An 18,856-nucleotide genomic window follows, 5' to 3' on the forward strand; every position below is an offset into this window, starting at 1 on the left:
TGCCCTGAATCCTTCCTCCACGGCTCTCAGTAATTTTCCAGTAGTTATGGCAATAAAATTTATATGCTACAGAATGATGACAATATTCAAATACTAATGAGATTATTATTATTTTCGTTTGTGTCTTAAAGTCACAGAAAAAAATTGACTCCCAACAATGCAGCTGCAATTTTATGTCCTTAAAAGTGACCATAAATAATAAACATCACAGCAGAATGCCTGTAAAACACGTGGAACATCCTTCTGGGAAAAAGTGGGCTTTCTGTGGCCTCCTGATGGGACTGGGGGCACGGGGAGCCCGGCCTAGCAGCCAGGGTTCCTGGGCAGACTTCAAAAGGATGAGGCAACTTCCTCGCAGGCTGCCTGGGGAGCAAGTTACTTACTTAACAGCCCAGAGCCCCAGTAGCCTGTGAAAATGGTCCTGGGCCGAGCAGTGACCTCCCACCCACGGTCCCCGTGGAAATCCACAAGCTGGGGCTGACGACAACAGAAATGGATGCTCCCCCAGGCTCCAGGGGAGCCTCCTGGGGCCCCAGCATTCCTTGGCTTGTGGCCGCATCCCGCCCACCTCTGGGAGCTTGGCCGCTTCGCCGTGTCTGTCTTCTCTTCCGGCTCATTCAAGGACAATGGCCTCTCGACACCTTTGATGGCCAGAGACCACATCAGAGTGTCCACTCCCGCGAAATGCCCGGAGTGGGGAAATGGGTGGGGACAGAGAGTGGGGCGGCAGCAGAGAGGCTGGGGGCACAGAGCTGGGGTGCCCGTGTCTGGACCGATGCGATGACCCCATCCCGGGGCCCCATCCCCCTGCTGGTGGCCGCACTGCGCTGTCTGTGAAAAGGCTAGAACCAGGCTGAGTGGGGCCTTATGTGAACGCGCTTGCAAGAAAGCTGTTAAAATTTGAAAAAGAGAGAAAACATGCTCTCGCTGCTCTTTCTCCTCCCCTGGGCTTTGAGCTAAAGAGAACACTTAGAAGTGGCGGCTGGGAAACTAAATGCAATCCCACCGGTTCTCTCCTTCTTTTTTTTTTTTTAAGATTTATTTATTTATGCATCCAAGAGCTGGGGTACAGGCCAGAGGTGCGGGGGGTGAGAGGATTCACCAGAGACAGAGCGGGGAGCAGAGCAGGCAGACTGACTGAAACACACAGCTGAGGGGAGCAGCGGGTGAGGCAGGCGAGGTCTGCTGAGCCATGTGGGTATCTCCCTGGCCAGGGATCGAACTCGTGCTGCACTGTCGCGTCGGACAACACTGACAAAGACATGGGCGTTGTGGAGCAGGCTGCACAAGGCAGGAAGCTGCTGAGCGCAAGATCCTGGCCGTTTTTATTGACAGAATAATCATAGGTGGAGAAAGGGATGGTGACACTCAGGAGTGTCACCTAGGGCTTGGGGGACACGAGTCTGCTGACCACGTTATCAGCTTGATGACCAAGTGTTGTCATCGAAACCGGGCCCCAGACCCCGGCCACCGTCCTAATCTCACCAACAAGGCGTCCACTGATCAGCTTCTGGGGTCCCTTGTCATACATCGGTCCTCGGCCCCCGGGCGTTCCCGGTCATACCTCATGATGTATGAGTCGGGAGTGAGTTTATGCATCTGTCCTCAGCCCCCCGGGCGTCCCCGGTCACGCCTCATGATGCACACCCTTCCCAGGGGGATCCAGCTTTCTGCTCTTGACTGGTTTGAAAGGCGCTTGCAAGCTTTGGCTCCTGTGACTGTTTGACGGGGCAGTTCTGACCTTTGTATGGGGACACGGAGCTGCAGGTGACCATCATGGTGGCTGAACAGGCCGCTTAGGTCCGGCAGACCCACACTGCAGTGCCTGCGGACAGCTTCACGGATTGCATCTGTTAAGAGGCCCCGGCTCACTCCTTGTGGGTTATTAGGGCTGCCCCTTCCTCCATCACGCAAGGAAAGCACCATAACCCTCAGCCCCTGACGGGACCATGGACGGGAATTTTAAGAGAGTAAACTGCAGGAGACAGAGCAGCTTTGGGGACTAAGGGGTAGACAGTGGTCAGGGCTACCTGGAAGGACAGGGCTACCCCCACTTGTCATTCACCCACCAGAGGTAGAGCTGTCTTGTCCTGTGATCATCCCCATTTTATGGTTGGGGAAACTGAGGCAGAAGCTGTGTCCCAGCTACAGTGAATGGTCCCTGGCACCATACACAGACCAGTGATTCATCCTTCACAACCAAATACACAGATGTTCAAAGCGGGGCTCGGGGGCTCAGAGCAGCCGGGAGTCTGGACCCAGGGCGGAGGTGCAGCTGACGAGTGCTCAGCTGGGGCTTGAACCCGGAGTCCGCCCTCTTGGTCACTCATGCGCTGGGTCTTTGAGTCACGTAGTAGGTGCTCAGTTAACACTCAGGGGGAAGACCTCGTTGCTTGCTTGGGTCTGTCTCTGCTCCCAGCTCTGTGACTGCAGGGGCTCACTGTGTCCCCTAAATCCGTGTGGCTCAGCCCTGGCCCCCGTGGGATGGAGTCCGAAGGTGGGGCCTTGGGGAGCTGAGTAGGGTGAGATGCGGTCCCGAGGATGGGGCCCCAGGACGGGTCGGCGTCCTCGCAGTGAGAGCCGCAGAGCCGCGCTCCCTGCCTCCTGAGCACGCGGGCCCGCCCGCCTCGGACCGCCCACCTCGGGGGCTGCGTGCGGGTCAGTGCCCAGCCCGCGGGGTTTCATGGGACATGACCTCGGGTGACCCCATCTTGCTGTGACCCCAGAAGCCCACCCCCAAGTGGGTGAAGCCCGCCCAGGGCTGCCCAGGGGCAGGAAGGACGCGGGGAGGCTGCTGTCTGGGGTGTCCTCAGGGCGAAACGCCAACCCCGAGAGCAGAGCCGCTTGGGGCTTGGGCCTACAAGAGAGGTGTCCACAGCAGCGCGACTCACGGCTGCAAGAAGGGGGAGCACCCCCAGTGCCTCGGAGGATGAGTGGATGCGGGGGGCCCTCCCCACTTCCTGGGCAGCCCGCGGGAAGGAGCCTGGGACACATGTCTCCCCAGAGAGGAGCCTCAAAGGCGCTGCGCTCACGAAGGACAAGCCCCGCCTGCCTCTCTCTCCCCAGGCCGGAGGGGTCAGCTCCACGGCCGGGGGGGGGGCAGGGCTGGGGACCCCACGGGGACAGAGCCTCCCGTGGGAGGGCGAGATGGAGGGGAGACACCCACAGTCACGGACGTGTGCTCAGTGCCCCGGAATCAAAACACTCACAGGTGCTGAGAAGGACACATCATGTCATTCTCACAATTTGGAGGGAAATCAGGGGAAAAGGAAACTTACAAGGGACCCACGGACTTTTCATCTTTTTTATTTTTATTTCTATTTCCCCAGGGGCTTTAATGGGCCCATTGGAGGTGCAGAAACTGGTCTCAGGGAAGCGAAGTGGCTGTTCCCCAAACGGCCCAGCACGCGGCTGGGAAGCGAGGGCTGCGGTCACCCTGTGGTCAGGCCCTCCGAGCAGCAGGGAGAGGGAGGCCCGAGAGCGTGGGATCGCGAGGTCCCCCTAACCCCCACCCCTCACTCAGATGTCTGAGAATGCGGCCCGGCCTCCCGCCTGGGAATCTGGGGCCCCCCCAGACCTCCCGGCTGCCGTCTCTGGGCCAAGGCCTGCCCGGGCAGTTCCGTGCTGCCCGGAGCCCAGGAGGTTTCCAGCCTTGATCTCAGAAGCACCTGGGCTGCGCGTCCACATCCGGGCTTTCTGGCTCCTGCCCTGCCCTGCCCAGGCCAGCAGGAGCGTGTGGTCAGGAAGTGCCACGGGCCCTTGAGCCAAGTGCTCTGCGTGGGGGGACGCAGCCTCCAGCCCCATGTCTTCCTGCCCTCGCCCCGCACCCTTACATTCGGGCACAGCAGTCCCCCTACAATGAGCCGTTCCGCGCAGTCAGGCCTCGGGGCTCGGGGCCCCTCTCTCTCTTTCCGCCTGCGCTGCCTGTCTTCTCTCCTGCGCCCCAACATCCGGGACGAGGACCCCCTCCCGCCCTGCTCAGGCCCCTGCCAGCTCTGTGCATGCCGGAGCCCTGGTGCAGCCCGTCTCGCCCCACCCCACCCAGCCCGGGGCGCCCTGTGCCGTCTGCTCCGAGATTCCAGCCTCCTCGTGGCCCCTTGCGGCGAGTGTATGCACGGAAGCAGGTGCCCGGGCCTGGGGGCGCTGGGAGGGCGCTGGGAGGGTGAGATGCCAGGGCCTGGCCAGCCGCCGCCGTGTCTGGCCGCTAGGGGGAGACCTTCGCAGCCCAGCCTCGCCTGGCTGCAGGGGCCGCTCCGCCCGCCTGGACCTGCCGGCTGAAGGTGGGGGGCCCTACCTGGGCGTGAACCATGGTGGGCCGTGGCCTGAGGCCCTAGAGCTCTGGCCCCCGGCCTGGTGCCCTGCAGACAGACAAGTCTGTTTACTGGACGGTGGGTGAGACTTAGAAATTGGGGGTGGGTGCAGCTCAGCCGGGCACAGACAACAGCAAATAAGAACTGCAGTGGCCCCAAAAGAGGAGGCGTCCTTGGGGGACCTTCCGCACCCTGTGCAGCCACGCAGTCTGTGCGCTTCTCAGAAACAACCGGCAGGCGAAGGCTCTGCTGACACCACATCCATCTTACGGAGGAGGAAACGCAACCCCAAGCCCCGGAGACTCGGGGCGGACCCAGGGAGCGGGAGCCAGGCCAGGAGGGAGCCAGGAGGAGCCGCCTCGTGGCCCGACCGTGCGCGGAGCCGGCCCTTTGGGTTCCGGCCGAGCATCCCTGGACAAGTCCCTTCCTCCGCGCTTGGCCTCCTCGCTGCAAGCTGAGCCGGGGGCCGTGGCGGGGCGTCACTAGAGGCTGACTGAACGCTGAGGCTGGGGTGCAGGTCCCCAGACTCCCGGCAGAGCCGAGGCTCACGGCCGCAGGGCCTTTGCACATGTCGCGTGCATGAGGAGCCTGTGGCACGCGCTCCCCGCCTGTCTCCGCTGGCTGCTGGGCCCCCACCTGCTCCCCTAGGCCTCCTCCTCCTTCGTGCTCCCCCTTCCCTTTCCCGCTCCCTCCCTCTGCCCAGTCAGCTGTTCCGCACTGAGGACTGGGGTGCCCGCTGCTCTGGATACTCTCGCAGAGCTAGTAACGGGGACCAGGTTTGCTGGCTCCCCTCTCAGAGTGGACACACGTCTTTCCGCCCACCCCCCCGCCCCCTCCCCACGCCAGCTACAGGCGAGCCCCACCCGGTCTGAATCCGTCTGGCTGCCCCAGTCCCTGGACAGGGCACCCCCACTCCCGCCAGCCGGGCCCCCCGGCGGCCAGCCGGGCCTTTGCTCCGGCCAGAGTAGCTCGCGCGTGTCTGTGGGGATTTGGACCCACAGCCCTGGGTCTGCGCCCGGGCGTCTGGCGTCCCCGGGGAGAAGCTGCGTGGATGGCCGGCCTCTCGCGGCCCCTCGGTGGGGCGCCCGCCCACCACCCCCGGTGCCCGGGTGGGCCCTTGAAGCCGCTCGGTGGCTGCGCTGGTGGGACGTGGGCGCTGTTCATTCAGGACCGAAAGCGTCCGGCAGACAGAGCCCCAGGAGGTCAGCCCCCGGGCGTGCCCTGCTGGGTGACAGCCGCTTGATTTCTGGGACATTCCGCCGCAAGAGAGAGTTAACATGGACCCCGCATCTGTCGTTTTACTTTTATGGCCTTTCTACCCGTGTCCTTGGGTCCCAACTCCTTGGGCGAGTCTGACCCGAGGCCCCTCCGTCGCCGCTGGGGAGCTCCCCAGGCTGCACGCACACTGGCCCCCGCGAGGCTCGTCTGGCCCGGCCGGGTGCTGGGGGCCACCGAGCAGTGCTCCCCTTCCTGCTCACCCACACAGCCCCGGCCCGGGTGGGCCTCTGCGCCGGTGCCCGCGCCTCTGCCAGTGACCGGTCTCGAGTGAGCGTGAGCCCAGGCCTGCCAGTGAACGGGAAGGGGCGGCTCTGAGGACTCCGAGCTGTTCAGGGAGAAGTCTGTTTTGCTCGGCCCCGCTTCTCACCCACAGGGGTGCCCTGCAGGGCGTGATGCTTGGAGCTGTGGCAGCTATTTTGTGCCCACAAGGGCCACCATCCCCAACACCAGGGTGGCTAGAGGTCTGGATTTGCTCTCCTGGGATGCAAGGCTTTCAGCACTGAAACGGGAAATTCTGAGCAACAGGGAGGTTGCTATTGCTTGGTGACATGGGAAGGTAGAAACACTTGGGCCCTTGCCAACAGCCTTGAGCTGCCAACCAGCTCTTGTAGTTTCTGACGTCAACAACAGATATCTTTGTGGTTGAAGCCTCCGCTTAGTTACCTGCAGCTGGAGCCACAGGCCGGAGCACCGGCCCCCACCCCTCCGGCTTTTGTATTGTTCTGCCATCTGTGCTCACTCTGCGGCACTGGTGCCCCCTCCTCCTGAACGGCTTCCTGGGCTCCTGGCCCCGCAGCAAGTTCCCCTTTGCATGTGACCCCCCTCCTCTGTGTCTGCTGCTCTCTGCCCCAGCTCCCTGGGGGCCACGGCCTCTCTTCCCCTCCCCCACCAACTTCCACAGAGGGCAGCCACCTGACTCCCCGCCTCCCCGCCAGGCCCTCCTGGCACGGAGAGTGCATGGGGGTGGTTTCAGGATCCAGACTGAGGGGCTTCTTGGGGCCTGGAAATGAGGCCAGGCCCCACCTGACCTTCTACATCCTGCCAGGGGTCCACGGTGCCCTCATGCCCCAGAGGCCCTGGGGCCACCCTGGCCCGGAGGCTCAGCCTGTCTGCCCCCGCCTGCTGCTGGCTCAGCTCCTGTCACCTGCGCCAGGGCCTCTTCTTGGGCGAAGCCCTGCAGGGGCTGTTCCTTCTCGCCTGTCTTGTCCCCTCCCGGCCTCACCCTTCGGCCCTGGCTGCTCCAGCTCCACGGCCATGTCAGGAGACCTGCTCTCTCTCCTTCAGTGCTCAAGACTGACTTGTTCAAGCCACACACCCGCCGTGACCTCGGCCATCCCCACATGTCCACCGTGACCTTGGCCATCTTACACCCACCATGACCTTGGCCACCCTACACCCACTCTGACCTTGACATCCCACACCCACCATGACCTTGGCCACCCTACACCCACTCTGACCTTGACATCCCACACCCACCATGACCTTGGCCACCCTACACCCACTCTGACCTTGACATCCCACACCCACCATGACCTTGGCCACCCTACACCCACTCTGACCTTGACATCCCACACCTACCGTGACCTTGGCCACCCTACACCCACTCTGACCTTGACATCCCACACCCACCATGAGCTTGGCCATCCCACACCAGGAGGCTGTGATTCGGAAACACCCCGTGCCCCTCCCATGCCCTCCCTGGAGTTCAGCTTCCTCCCCTGGCAAAGTTGCTCTAATTATTGGGGGGAGTGTGTTGGCCAGCACCCCCATGATTGGGGGAGGGTGGGGTAATGTGCAGAGTGGGGCTGGCGGTCTCAGATCCTGGCTGGACATGGGGTCCTGAGCTGGGTGGGCGTTGAGCCAGCGGAGGAAACCCCCCTGGGGGGGCTGCTCTTCGAGGGAATGGGTGCTGGGGCGGTGGCCCAGCGGAGGCACCGCAGCTGGCCCGGAGGGATGAGCGCCAGTGGGTTCCAGGAAGGGAAGCTAAAGATACCCCCTTCCCGGCAGGGCTGGAGGCCCGAGAGGACAGGGATCTAGTTCCCGTCCTCTTGTCGCCGGGCCGGGGGTGGGGGGGTGACCGGGAGGTCCTGCTGCAGCTGTGGGGCTGGGTGCTGCTGGGGGCCGGAGCCCGGCACGGGCATCTATTGGCTGAGGTGGGGCGGGTGGGCGAGGTCAGGGCAGGGCCAGCGTGTTACTGGAAGCCCAGTCGGCTGTCTCCCTGCCAAGCTGCCCACTGCATTCTTTGGCCTCCTATTTCCAGGCAGGCTGGGTATAGGTCCAGGCCCCAGCCTGCCCTGCGCCTGTGCCGTGGTACCCATGTCGGGGTCACTTGAGCTGCTGTTTGGGCCAGCAGTTGAGGTGGGCGGGGCACAATGTCCCCAGGGGCCAGGCTGGTGGGCAGCAGGGGCCATCTCCCCTGCCCAGGTCTGGGACGCCGACGCCCCGGGGGCCCGTGCCCGTGCGTGTGCACACGTGTATTCGCGTGCGTGCACGTGTAGGTGGTTGTGTTGAGAGCAGGGCTCAGAGGTCTCCTCTTGCCCCAGTATCCTAGGGTGCGTGGGAGCCCCCAGAGGTGCTGGGGGCTGCGGCAAGGCCGGCCAGAGCCACCCCAGGCGGGTGTACGCGGGGCTTGCGCCGGCAAGGCCAGGACTGGGGCTCCCGGACCCGGGCTCCGGGTTCCAGGGGGGCTGTGCGCGCCCCACCCCCGCGGAGGACTGTGGGACAGCACGCAGCAGGGCTCAGCCCCCGCCCAGGGCCTGCAGTCTGCTGTTGCACCAGACACCGAGGTCAAGGCCTGAGGTTTTTTATTCTTATTAAATATTTTTTTATTGTGGTAAAACACGCACAACACAAAATCTACCACTTAACCACCCCTAAGTGGGCACGTCAGTGGCACTAAGAGCACCCGGGTTGTGCAGCTGTGGCCCTCCATCCCCAGAGCGCCCGTCCCCCACTGAGTCTCTGTCGCCACAGGGCCCCACTCCTCAGCCCCAAGACCCCCCACCCCAGCTCTCTGACAGGCTTCGCGGAGTGTGAGTGTTTCCAGGCTTAGCCATGGGGCAGCAGGTGGAGGACACCCCGGCCTGGACACCAGGCAGCGGCGGCGCCCCAGGTCCAGGACTTGGCGCCCGCCCCCGGGCCCCACTGGTCCCAGCCTCGGGTCTATGGCTCGGGGCTGCTGCAGCCCGGCCTCGGGGCGCTTGTGTTCCGGTGGGTCACACTCGGGCAGCCCCCAGGGGCACCTCCATATGAGGAAGTAGATTTGGGATCCGCCACTGCTAGGGGAGGCTATCTGGGGGCCGGTGGGGGTGAACTGGGCAAGTGACCCCACCTCTCACGGCGGGGAGCAGGCGAAGGGCTGCCCTGGGGGCCACAGCGAGAATAGGAGCTGGGCACCCCCAGGTGACAGGGAGATGCGATTGTCCAGCCGGCTCTAGGGTACCTGCCACACAGCTCCTCCCATCCAGGGGTCTCCCTATGGAGCAGGTTGGGGTCCCCAAGGAGAGAGCAGGGTGGCCCAGGAAGTCAGTGCCGCCAGACGAGCCTGGGCTCCCGCGTCGCAGGGACAGCTGGTGCCGCCGGCCGCGCCTCAGCCGGGGCCTCAGGTCACGGGGGCAGCGTCCAGGCTCGCGCAGCCTCGCGTCCCCCTCCCTGCCAGGCACGGCCCCAGCCCGAGACTGCTGCCCAGCGCTGTCCGGGAGGCTGCTGTGAGGGGCAGGTGGACCCTGGCCACACCTCCCCGGTCTAGGCCGTTCCCCTGGACGACGTCCACGCGGGAAACACCTGGGGACACGCTGCTCGGGACAAGCCCGCATCCTGAAGCGGCCAGACCCAGGCGACTGGAGCACCCCGTGCTCGCAAAGTGCCCACTGAAGGGCCTCGACTCCTGGCCCTGTTTAACCGCCACCTGCATTGTGCAAACAGGGACCCTTGTTTCCACCGAATATTCCTTCTGAGGCCCAGACCACACCAGGTCCCTCAGCAGGTCCGGGCAGTTTGAAGCCTATTTAAACCGGAGCGCACAACTAGAAGCGCCTATCTGCTGACTCACGGGGCAGAGCCCCACAGGCGGGGCAGGCCTCAGGCACGGCTGGATCCAGGCGCCCCAGCCTCACCTGGAGGCAGGCTCCTCTCTTGTCCCCGACCCCATGGCGGGGGCAGCAGCTGCGGGCGGGAGGCGGGGGGCGTGTCTGTCCTGGGTGGGCTTTCCCGAGTCCGTGGCCTCTCTCGGGGAGGGAGGCAAGTCAGTCCCTTCCTGGAGCCACAGAGACTAAGGATGGGGGGTACAAGCTGGGGTGCTCATGTCAGGAAAAAGGAAAGGGGTGCTGGGGAGGCACAGGTGATGGGTGGCCAGTCTGGGGACAGAACTGGGCTCCAAGCCATATTCTTCTGCCTCCGGGGTGATCAGCCCTGGAGCCTCCGGCGCCCCAGCACTGGGGAGCAGAGCTAGGGCTCTCCTGTGCTGGGGTGTCCCTGCCTCGCAGACCTCTCCCACGCAGCTGTAGGGGTCCCGGATGCCACGGGGGCCCCGGGAGGACACGCGGCCTTCAGAGGGGTGTGGCGTGGGCGGGAGCACAGCAGGTAACACACGCCCTGAGCCGCGCAGGCCTCCGTCTCCTCCCCCCACGACGTCAGTCACCTCCGGCGTGCATCTCGGATGACCCGTGGCAGGTCCTTCCATCCTCAGGCAGCCGGGGAGGACAGGAATGATCACCGTCTCCTTAAAATAAGAAGCCGAGGCCCTGGGAGATCGAACCAGCAGCTGGTGATTCCACAGTCCCCCCATTTCCTCACTTTGAGGGGCGACTAGGCCAGGAGTGGGGCTCCTGGTGGTTCCTCCCCCATCCTGGTCATCTCTGACCTCATCTTGGCTCTCCTCTTTGGTTTTATAGTATTTTTTGAATATGGCTCAAACTTCGGAGGCAGAGGGGCCGACTGAGAAATGTCAGCCCTGTGGGGAGCAGAGACACAAACACACCCCCCTCCCCGCTGTCTCCAACCTGGGGCTCTGCTGGCCAGGATGTGGGGCTAAGGTTTTTTAAAATGTGAAGGTGGGGCGCTCCTGAGCACAGTGCCCACGCGCTCTCTGCGCTGTGCCTTACGGATGCGGATGCGCGTGGACCGACCGTCACCTCAACACAGTCAAAGAAAGGAATTTACTCCCAGGGCCAAAGCTTCTTGGGCCCCCCTGGTGGCCCAGGGGTTGAGTCTCAGCGCGGTCACCATGAAGGCCTGAGTTCGATCCCCGTCCAGGGAGTGACCCACACTGTGCGGCAGACCACTCCTCTCTCCCCGCTGCTCCCCTCAGCAGTGTGTTTCAGTAGATCCACCTGTTTGGCTCCCCCTGTGTCTCTGGTGAATCCTCTCACCCCCTGCACCCCTGGCCTGCACCCCAGCTCTTTTATGCATAAATAAGTAAATCTTTTTAAAAAAAAATAGCTTCTGTAGATTACTGGATTTTTACTTATTTATTTGTTAGAGATTTATTTATTTAATTACACAAGCACTGGGTACAGTCAGAAGCGCGGGAGGGTGAGAGAATTCACCAGAGCCAGAGCGGGGAGCAGAGCAGGCAGAAGGACCGAAGGACACTGCTGAGGGGAGCAGCGGGCGGCAGGAGAGGTCTGCGCGCCATGTGGGACCCTCGCCCGGCGGCCGGGGAGCAGCCAGGGATCGAATTGGCACTGCAGAGGCCGCGGGCAGCTTCGCAACCCAGCGCTCAACCGCTGCGCCACCGGGGAGGCCCAGATTACTGGATTAAAAAAAAAAAAAAAAAAAAAAAACTCTTCTACCCTGGGGCCTCCCTGGTGGCGCAGCGGTTGAGCGCTGGGTTGCGAAGCTGCCCGCAGCCTCTGCAGTGCCAATTCGATCCCCGGCTGCTCCCCGGCCACCGGAGGAGGGTCCCACATGGCGCGCAGACCTCTCCTGCCGCCCGCTGCTCCCCTCAGCAGTGTACTTCCTCAGTCCGCCTGTTCTGCTCCCCGCTCTGGCTCTGGTGAATTCTCTCACCCTCCCGCGCTTCTGATTGTACCCAGTGCTTGTAGGAATAAATAAATAAACCTTTTTAAAAAAAAAAAAAAGCTTCTTCCCTGGGCTCACAGCACCTGGGGTGTCCCCCTCCCCGAAACAGTGTCCCCTCTCCAGGCTCCCGGGTTTCTGAGCTGTAAGTGGGTGAGTGGTGAGTGGGTGAGTGGTGAGTGGTGAGTGGTGAGTGGTGAGTGGTGAGTGAGCGCAGGAATGAGTCTGTGGGTGAGCGATGCGTGAATGGCGGGCGGTGCGTGAAGGGACGTGCGCCGGCCACATGCGCGGTGAGTGAATCTGTGGATAAATGTGGGAATGGACATGCGTGAGCACGGGCACGGGGTGTGCACGGGCACCCTCCGGGGCACACCTTCACCTCTGGCCTCCGGTTGGGTGGAGAGGGGAGCAGGCGTGGGGCAGGCGGTTAACCAAGAATCCCCCAAACACCGCCTGCCGCCTACACCATGAAGGAGCCTCCTGCCGTGTTCAGATGGCGAGTGCCCATCTGTGGTCAGTGCCCAGCACCCCAAAACTTCCCCAGGCCCAGCACCTGATCCTGCCTGAGGCTGGCACCCTGGAGTCCACCCTCTAGCAACCACCCAGGGGAGCGGGACCCTGAGACCGGGGTCTGGTGCAGCAGTTGGGGGTGGAGATGGGCGCTGGGTCTGGTTTCCTCCCCGCCAGGGGCCTGAGAGCCGGGGCAGGGGTGGGGGGGGTCGTGGCAGGGATGAGGGGTGGACAGCCAGCCCCCGCAGGACACAGCAGCCCATCCCGCGCAGCTCCGCCCTGGCCCGCGCAGGCCCCTCTGCAGGAACAGGCTGCTCGCGGGGCCTCCCCTCGCTCTTGCTGCTCTCGGCTCCCAGGGAAGGGCTGGGATGCGTGACCCCAGAGAGCGGGAACGCCCCACAGCCCCTCCATCTGCCCCGCAGGCCTCGCTGCACAGGGGGCACCATCCCTGCACCCCCAAAGCCCAGTCTCCTCCTGTCTCTACAACATCTCGTTCCCCCTCCTCCTTCCCTCACCCCAGCAACCCCCAGATCAGGAGTGGGGGCCAAGAGCCGAGAGCAAGGCCCTGCCGCCTCCCCGGAGGCCGGCCGCCCGCACCCCAAAACTAGGGAGCAAAGCAGGGGTCCTGAGTCCCTGGAGAGACCAAGCTCCAGGCCTTCCTTGGGGCTTCATAAAGGGAGACTTTGTGGACCCCCCAAGCCCCTTTACACAGCGCGGGCGGGCGGGGAGAAGAGCTCCGGTGAGGGGGACCAGCCTGCGGGCCCCACCTCAGGCCCTTGCCAGGCGTCCCCCGGGCCCGGGGGGTCCTGTCCCTGGTGGCGCTCACGCAGCGCGAGCTCCGGGCCCCTGGGCTCCGGGCAGGGCGGGCTGGGCAGCCCCTGGGCGGGAGTCGGGCGCTCGGGCTCGGGCCCCGCGGGGCGCCCCGGGGCCGCGGCTCCACAGGCGGGTGGGGAGCCGGGCGCATTGATCGCTGGTGTAGACGCAGCCCAGGCCCCGCGCCGCCCCGGCCGCGCTGTCGGGAACTCGCCGCCCGCCCGGCTTACGGGAAGCCGCTCGGGGCAGGGGCGGCTCGATGGAGGCGCCCGGGGCGCCCTGGCTCGCGGGCCCGGCCGGGCCGGACCGGGCCGGGCCGGGGTCACCCGCGGCGGCTTCCACTGCGCAGGGCGCCGGCTGGGGCCGGGCCGGGCCCCCACCCCTCGCGGGGCGCACAGGCCCTCGCGGCACCGCGCGCTCCGGGGAGGCGGGAGGCGGGAGGCGGGACGGGGGAGGAGCAGGCGCGCCGGGCCGGCCGGGGTCCCGGGAGCACCCAAGGGCGGGGAGGCAGCTGCTGCTCATACCGCGGCCTCCCGGTGGAAGGTGCCCAGCTCCTGGAGGGTCAGCAGCCTCTGCACGGCCATGGCCTGCCCTGCCGGGGTGCAGGTGGGTCAGCACCCCCAGAGGGCCTGGGGGCTCTTTCTCCTGACACAGGAAGGACCCCCTCTCGGATCCTGCCTCCTGGACCAGGGGCACCAGTTGTCTTGTTCGCAGATGCATTTCATAAGCAGCTACTTAGCTGGGGTCCCCGGAGCTGGGGGCGATTTTCTCCCTCCTAGGAAGATAATCCGCAGCGTGGATTTATTTATGAACCCCGGGCACTTTATCCCCAGGTTTATACATTATGCACCCACCAAAGCTGGAATTTGAAAAGGATGAATGCAAAACAGAAGTAGAGGGTTTCCTGTCTGTGCGCCAGCGGCGGCCTCTGCAGACCCCGCTCAGGGGCTGCACCCAGCTGGCCTGGGTGGAAGAGGAGGCCCTCACCCCACCCTGTGGCTCAGGTCACCCCACCAGGCCCCCGTGGCAGCTGCCTCTGCCAGGGCCCAGCTCCTGCTCTGTAGCACTCAGTGGAGAGCCGCAGATGGCAGGCCAAGGTCCTGGCAGTGCTCTGCCGCCAGGTGGGCCTGGGCAGGCTGTGAGATGGACCCTTCAGAGTGACCCAGTGGCAGAGCATCCCGAGGGGCCGTAAGACCTGTGGCCCTCAGGCAGATCCAGAGAGAAGGCGTTTGTTGTGTCTGGCTTAGGGTGTGGTTCCGGTGGAGGGGAGTGATTAGTAAAAGCCATGGCATGGAACTGGGGGGCAGGGGAGAGGGGGTGTTCATGGAGGAGCTGGTGGGAGAGAATGAAGACCAAAGAGTCCATCAGTCAGTCAGTCAACAAACATTAGGTGAGTCCTGGCTCCCTGCCAGGCACTGTTCTCGGCAGTAGACAGTCCAGGGACACGCTCAGCTGCCTGGGATCCCCTGCAGCCCCGCTGACCCATCGGGCAGAGCCCAGGGGCTTCCTCAGACCAGAGCCCACAGCCCCCAGGAGCTGGGGGAGGCCCAAGCCCAGAGTCGGGTGTGGCCCCCCCTGGGCGGGGAGTGACTCAGGCCCCGCCCAGCCTCCCCACTGCCTGGGTTTGGTTTGTTTAAGAACAAATTAGTCACAGAGCAGGCAGCTTTCCCGAAAATAAAATGAGAATCCCCAGGAAACAGGGAAATTGAAGGCAGGCGGGTGAGTCAGCACGTGCTGGCCCCGGGGCTCCGCTTTCCAAAAGGCTGTGCCGGCTGCCCCCCATCCTCCCTTCCCCCCCCCCCCCTGCCCTGGGAGCCCCCACTCTCCCCTCCCGGCGGGCTCTCTGGCGCCCCCATCAGCTCTTCTCCCCTCCTGTCCTCTCCCTGCTCCTGACCCCGACCATCGCTGCAGACCCCGCCTCATGCTCCCGCGGGCCCATCTCTGACCCCGCGCTCCTCTGTCTCTGCCCCACCTCGTTCGACCCGCGGGTCCGGGCCGTGGCCCCAGGAAGCACGTCTCCCCCCCCAGGCCGGCCTTGGTGGGAAGGCGCCGCCCCGGAGGAGACCTCAAAGGCCAGCGCCCTGAGCCACCCTCTCCCCGGGTCACTCCCTCTGCTGGGGCCGGCAGAGCGGGGGCCCCCAACGCAAGGGACAGAAGGACGAAGCCCGAGGGCTTATCTGGAGCCCTCTCTTGCTGCCCCCGGCCCCAGAGCAGGGCCGCAGGCAGGACAGGGGAGCTCGGGGCTTTGTCCCCGCCCCCTCCCTGTGCCCGGAGCAGGGGTGCGGGCAGCGGGGCTGGGCTGCTTGGAATTGGAGGGACAAGCTCTGATGTCCACCTTCTCCCTGCCTCCTGTGGGTGGAGGCCAGGCCTCAACCGGGGGCCAGACCTGAGCACACCCCTTGCGCTCAGCACCTGAGGTCGGCACGGCGGGCGCCGGGCTGCAGGAGCGGCGGCGGCACCTGGGGACACCTGGCCTGGCAGGACAGTGCCAGGCTGCTGGGACCCGGGTCCCCTGGCCAGAGCCCGTGGACCCTCCACTCAGGACAAGTGTCTGAGGGGCCGGGACCCCCTCACTGTGGCTCCCCACACCCAGGGCCCTCTAGTTCCTTCCTCCACCCCCGGCTCCCAGCTGAAAGCGGTTCTCTTCCACTTCCTGATGGACCCCCAGGGCCTCTGACTTCCAGAGCCCCCTGACTGGGCAGGAACTCGGTGCTGGCCCATCAGGAGCAGGCGGAGAGGCCTGGGCGGGGGTCACGAGGCCGGCCTGGGGTCCCTGCCTCTCCGGCCACTGTCCAATCTCTGTCTGCCTCTCGATGAATAATTTACTTGTTGGAATTACAGTAAAGAGCTATTCAGCTTCCCTTCCCAAATCGTTAAGAGCTGGTGCTGATACAAGACGCCTCGGTTCCTTCTAAGGAAAGTCCCTTTCCCAGTGAAACAGCCGCGGGCGGGGACTCCTGCCCCCCTCATTCGCCGCTATCTCTGAACGGTCACAGGGAACTGTTTCCATCCGGGCAGTAGAGAGGGGACTGATGCATGGGCTGCCAGGTCTCGGGAGCAGGGAAGTCAGCCCTGCAGCGCGGGGTGGGCACTGCTCTGGAAAGTGCCTTGGGGAGCTGATGGTGACCCCCAAGTCACCACAGCAGGCCCACAGGGAAGCTGGAGATGGGGTCGGAAGCCTGACGGTGCAAGAGTGCACGTGTGTGTGCACAGACATGCCTGGGTCCGTGTGTGCACGGTGCACACCTGGGTGTGCTTTGCGCGCAGGTGCATGCATATCTTCGTGTGCACAGGTGAAAGTGTGCGCAGGCGTGCTGTGCATGCACACGCGTGTGAGCTCATAGGTGCCCTGGTGGCAGCGGGAGGTGTGGCTGGGACTGGGTGGGGGTAGCAGCGGGGGCGGGGGGGGGGTTTCCAGCCACGGGGCTCTCAGGCTCCTCAAGTTCTCCGAGTTTCCAGAACTGGGAGAGCTGGGCTGGGGAACCGGGTGGGGCTCGGCCTCCCAGTCAGGTGACTTTCAGGCAGGCCGGGGAGGGACTTTAGGAGCTCAGAGAGAGGGAGGGAGGCATGGGAAGGGCCAGGGTGAGACCTCGGCTGGGAGATCCCTGAGAGTGAGGCAGCTGCCGGGGCTTGAGATTCCAGAGCCCAGCTTGGCTGGCAGGTGGGGACTGCTGGGAGCTGGGCTCCCAGCGCCAGAGCCCAGGTGGGTGTGGGGGGTGGCGCGCACCAGAAGCCCAGGCAGGGGGAGACTGAGCAGGAAGATTGGGAGCAGGGAGGGCTGAAGGAGCTGGTGGCTGCTCGGCAGCTGTGGGGAGAGGAGGCGGGAGCAGGCAAGCCTCCTGCTCTCCTGCAGCACTGGAGGAGTCTGTACCTGCTCCCAGGGGTGAGGGTGGAACTCAGGCCCTGGCCACACCCCCACCCCGTACCATCTCCCTTGATTCACTGACATTGTACCTGAGCAACCCCAGCTGGCCTGGGCACCCCTGGCCAGACACAGGCCTGCCCTATTCCAGAGCTGACCCTCACCTGCCCTGTCAGCATCCGCTGAGCAGAAGGCCCAAGTGACTGTGAGCACCCTCAGAACTTCCTGGGGCTCTTCTAGAGTCAGGGCTGCAGCCCCCACCCACCAACCCCAAATCCCAATCTGAGTCCTGGGGCCTAGGCAGGTCTAGGCCTTGGAAGGGTCAAGCGGGCCTTGGAGGGTGCTTGGAAGGGTCAAGTGGGGGGCCCTGGGCTGCTCCTCCATTCTAGGTGACAAAAAGCAGCAGTTCCCAATGCCCCTCCACCCCTCCGCCTCCCGGGGGTACCTGTACAGGCAGCACCTGACTGTGGCAGCCGAGCAGAGCCCCCCAACCCTCAGCTCCTTGTCACCTGCGATGGAACCCAGAAAGTTCGTGGGCACGAGGGGTGGGTCTGAGGCCCCGGCCCTCCACGCCAGCCTGCTCCTTCCCATCGTCTGCCCTACCACCCGAGTTTCCCCCAGTGCCCAGAAAGTTCTCTCCCTGGCCCCTGGCTTAAACACGCTCCCCCAGGCCAGGGCCAGCACCCTCTCTGGGAAGGACCAGGCAGGAGGCTCTTGAGTCTCTGCTGCTGCAGCTGAAGCAGCTGATTCACGAACTGCTGAGCTCCAGTGAAGCTTTGTTCATGGACACCGGACCCTAGAGTTCCTAGAATTTTCAGGTGTATGAAATAGTATTTTTTGATTTGTTTTTCAACCATGGAAAACTGCAAAAGCAATAAACATTGCTTACAGCAGCATGTGAACAATCGCCAGGGGCCGTCCTGGCGGCTGAGGGGTTGAGTCTCCCTGGCCAGGGAGCGACCCACATGGCGCAGCAGACCTCTCCTGTCTCCCCGCTGCGCCCCTCAGCAGTGGATTTCAGTGGATCCGCCTGTTCTGCTCCCCACTCTGTCTCTGGTGAATCCTCTCACACCCCGCCCCCTGCACCTCTAGCCTGCACCCTTGTTCTTCTACTATTTTTATTATATATATATTTTTTAATGACAACAAAAGCCAGGACAAGGAGGGACCTCAGTGCCATGGCTAGAGGATGGGTCAGGGGGATGGGACGGGGGACAGGGTCAGGGGGACGGGGTCAGGGGGATGGAGTTGGGGGGACAGGCCGGCACACCAGGAAGGAGCTTAGGGGACGTGAGCAAAGCGGGTGGGGAAGCAGAGGCCACCGCTGGACGTTCACGTGGCAGATGGTTCCACGGAGCCAGACTCGTATAAAAACCAGTGGCCACTAATAAAGTGAGGCCGCCGAGGTCAAGAGGGCTGGGGGGAGCAGGGATGTAAGGGATGGCGGGGGATGAAAAGTCATATTTGTGGGCAAAACCAGGCAGCAGGCCCCAGTCAGGCTTGGGCTGCCCCCTTGGCTAACTCCTAGCCCGGAACCCACCGGTACGACCCTCCCTGCCCAGGTCAGTGCCCAGCAGGCAGCCTGGCACAGGGCCTGGCACAGTTTGAGCTCATTGGGTGTCCCTAGATGTGCTTCTGACACATCGTCACATCTCACCAAAGCATGGCCATTAGCCCCATTTTATGATGGGGCAATGAAGGCCCAGAGAGGCTACGTAACTGGCCCAGGGTCACCCAGCAGAGGCAGGAACTGAGCCTGCACACTGTTTCCTGGGCCTGGGCCTGGGCCTGGGGGGCGGGGATGGGGGGAATGGCCTCCAGAGGGTGTGGCCAGGCTGCTCCAGGGGTCAGGGAACCCAGCCTGACTTTCGTCCACTGAGTCAGCCTGCCTGGGAGCGGATGAGGCCTCACCTCAGGCCCCTGGCCTCCCCTGGGGGTGGGGGCGTTCTTCATGACTCAGTTCCAGGCCGGCCTCCTTGTCCTGAGGGCCAGGCCCAGCGATTGTAGGTCGGTGGTTCTGCAGCCCTGGCTCCTCCCCAGCCTCCCCTGCAGCCTCTCGCAGCCC

The sequence above is a fragment of the Talpa occidentalis genome, unplaced genomic scaffold (genome assembly GCF_014898055.3).
Source record: "Talpa occidentalis isolate TD23 unplaced genomic scaffold, MPIMG_talOcc4v2.1 talOcc4.7, whole genome shotgun sequence".
Taxonomy (NCBI): domain Eukaryota; kingdom Metazoa; phylum Chordata; class Mammalia; order Eulipotyphla; family Talpidae; genus Talpa; species Talpa occidentalis.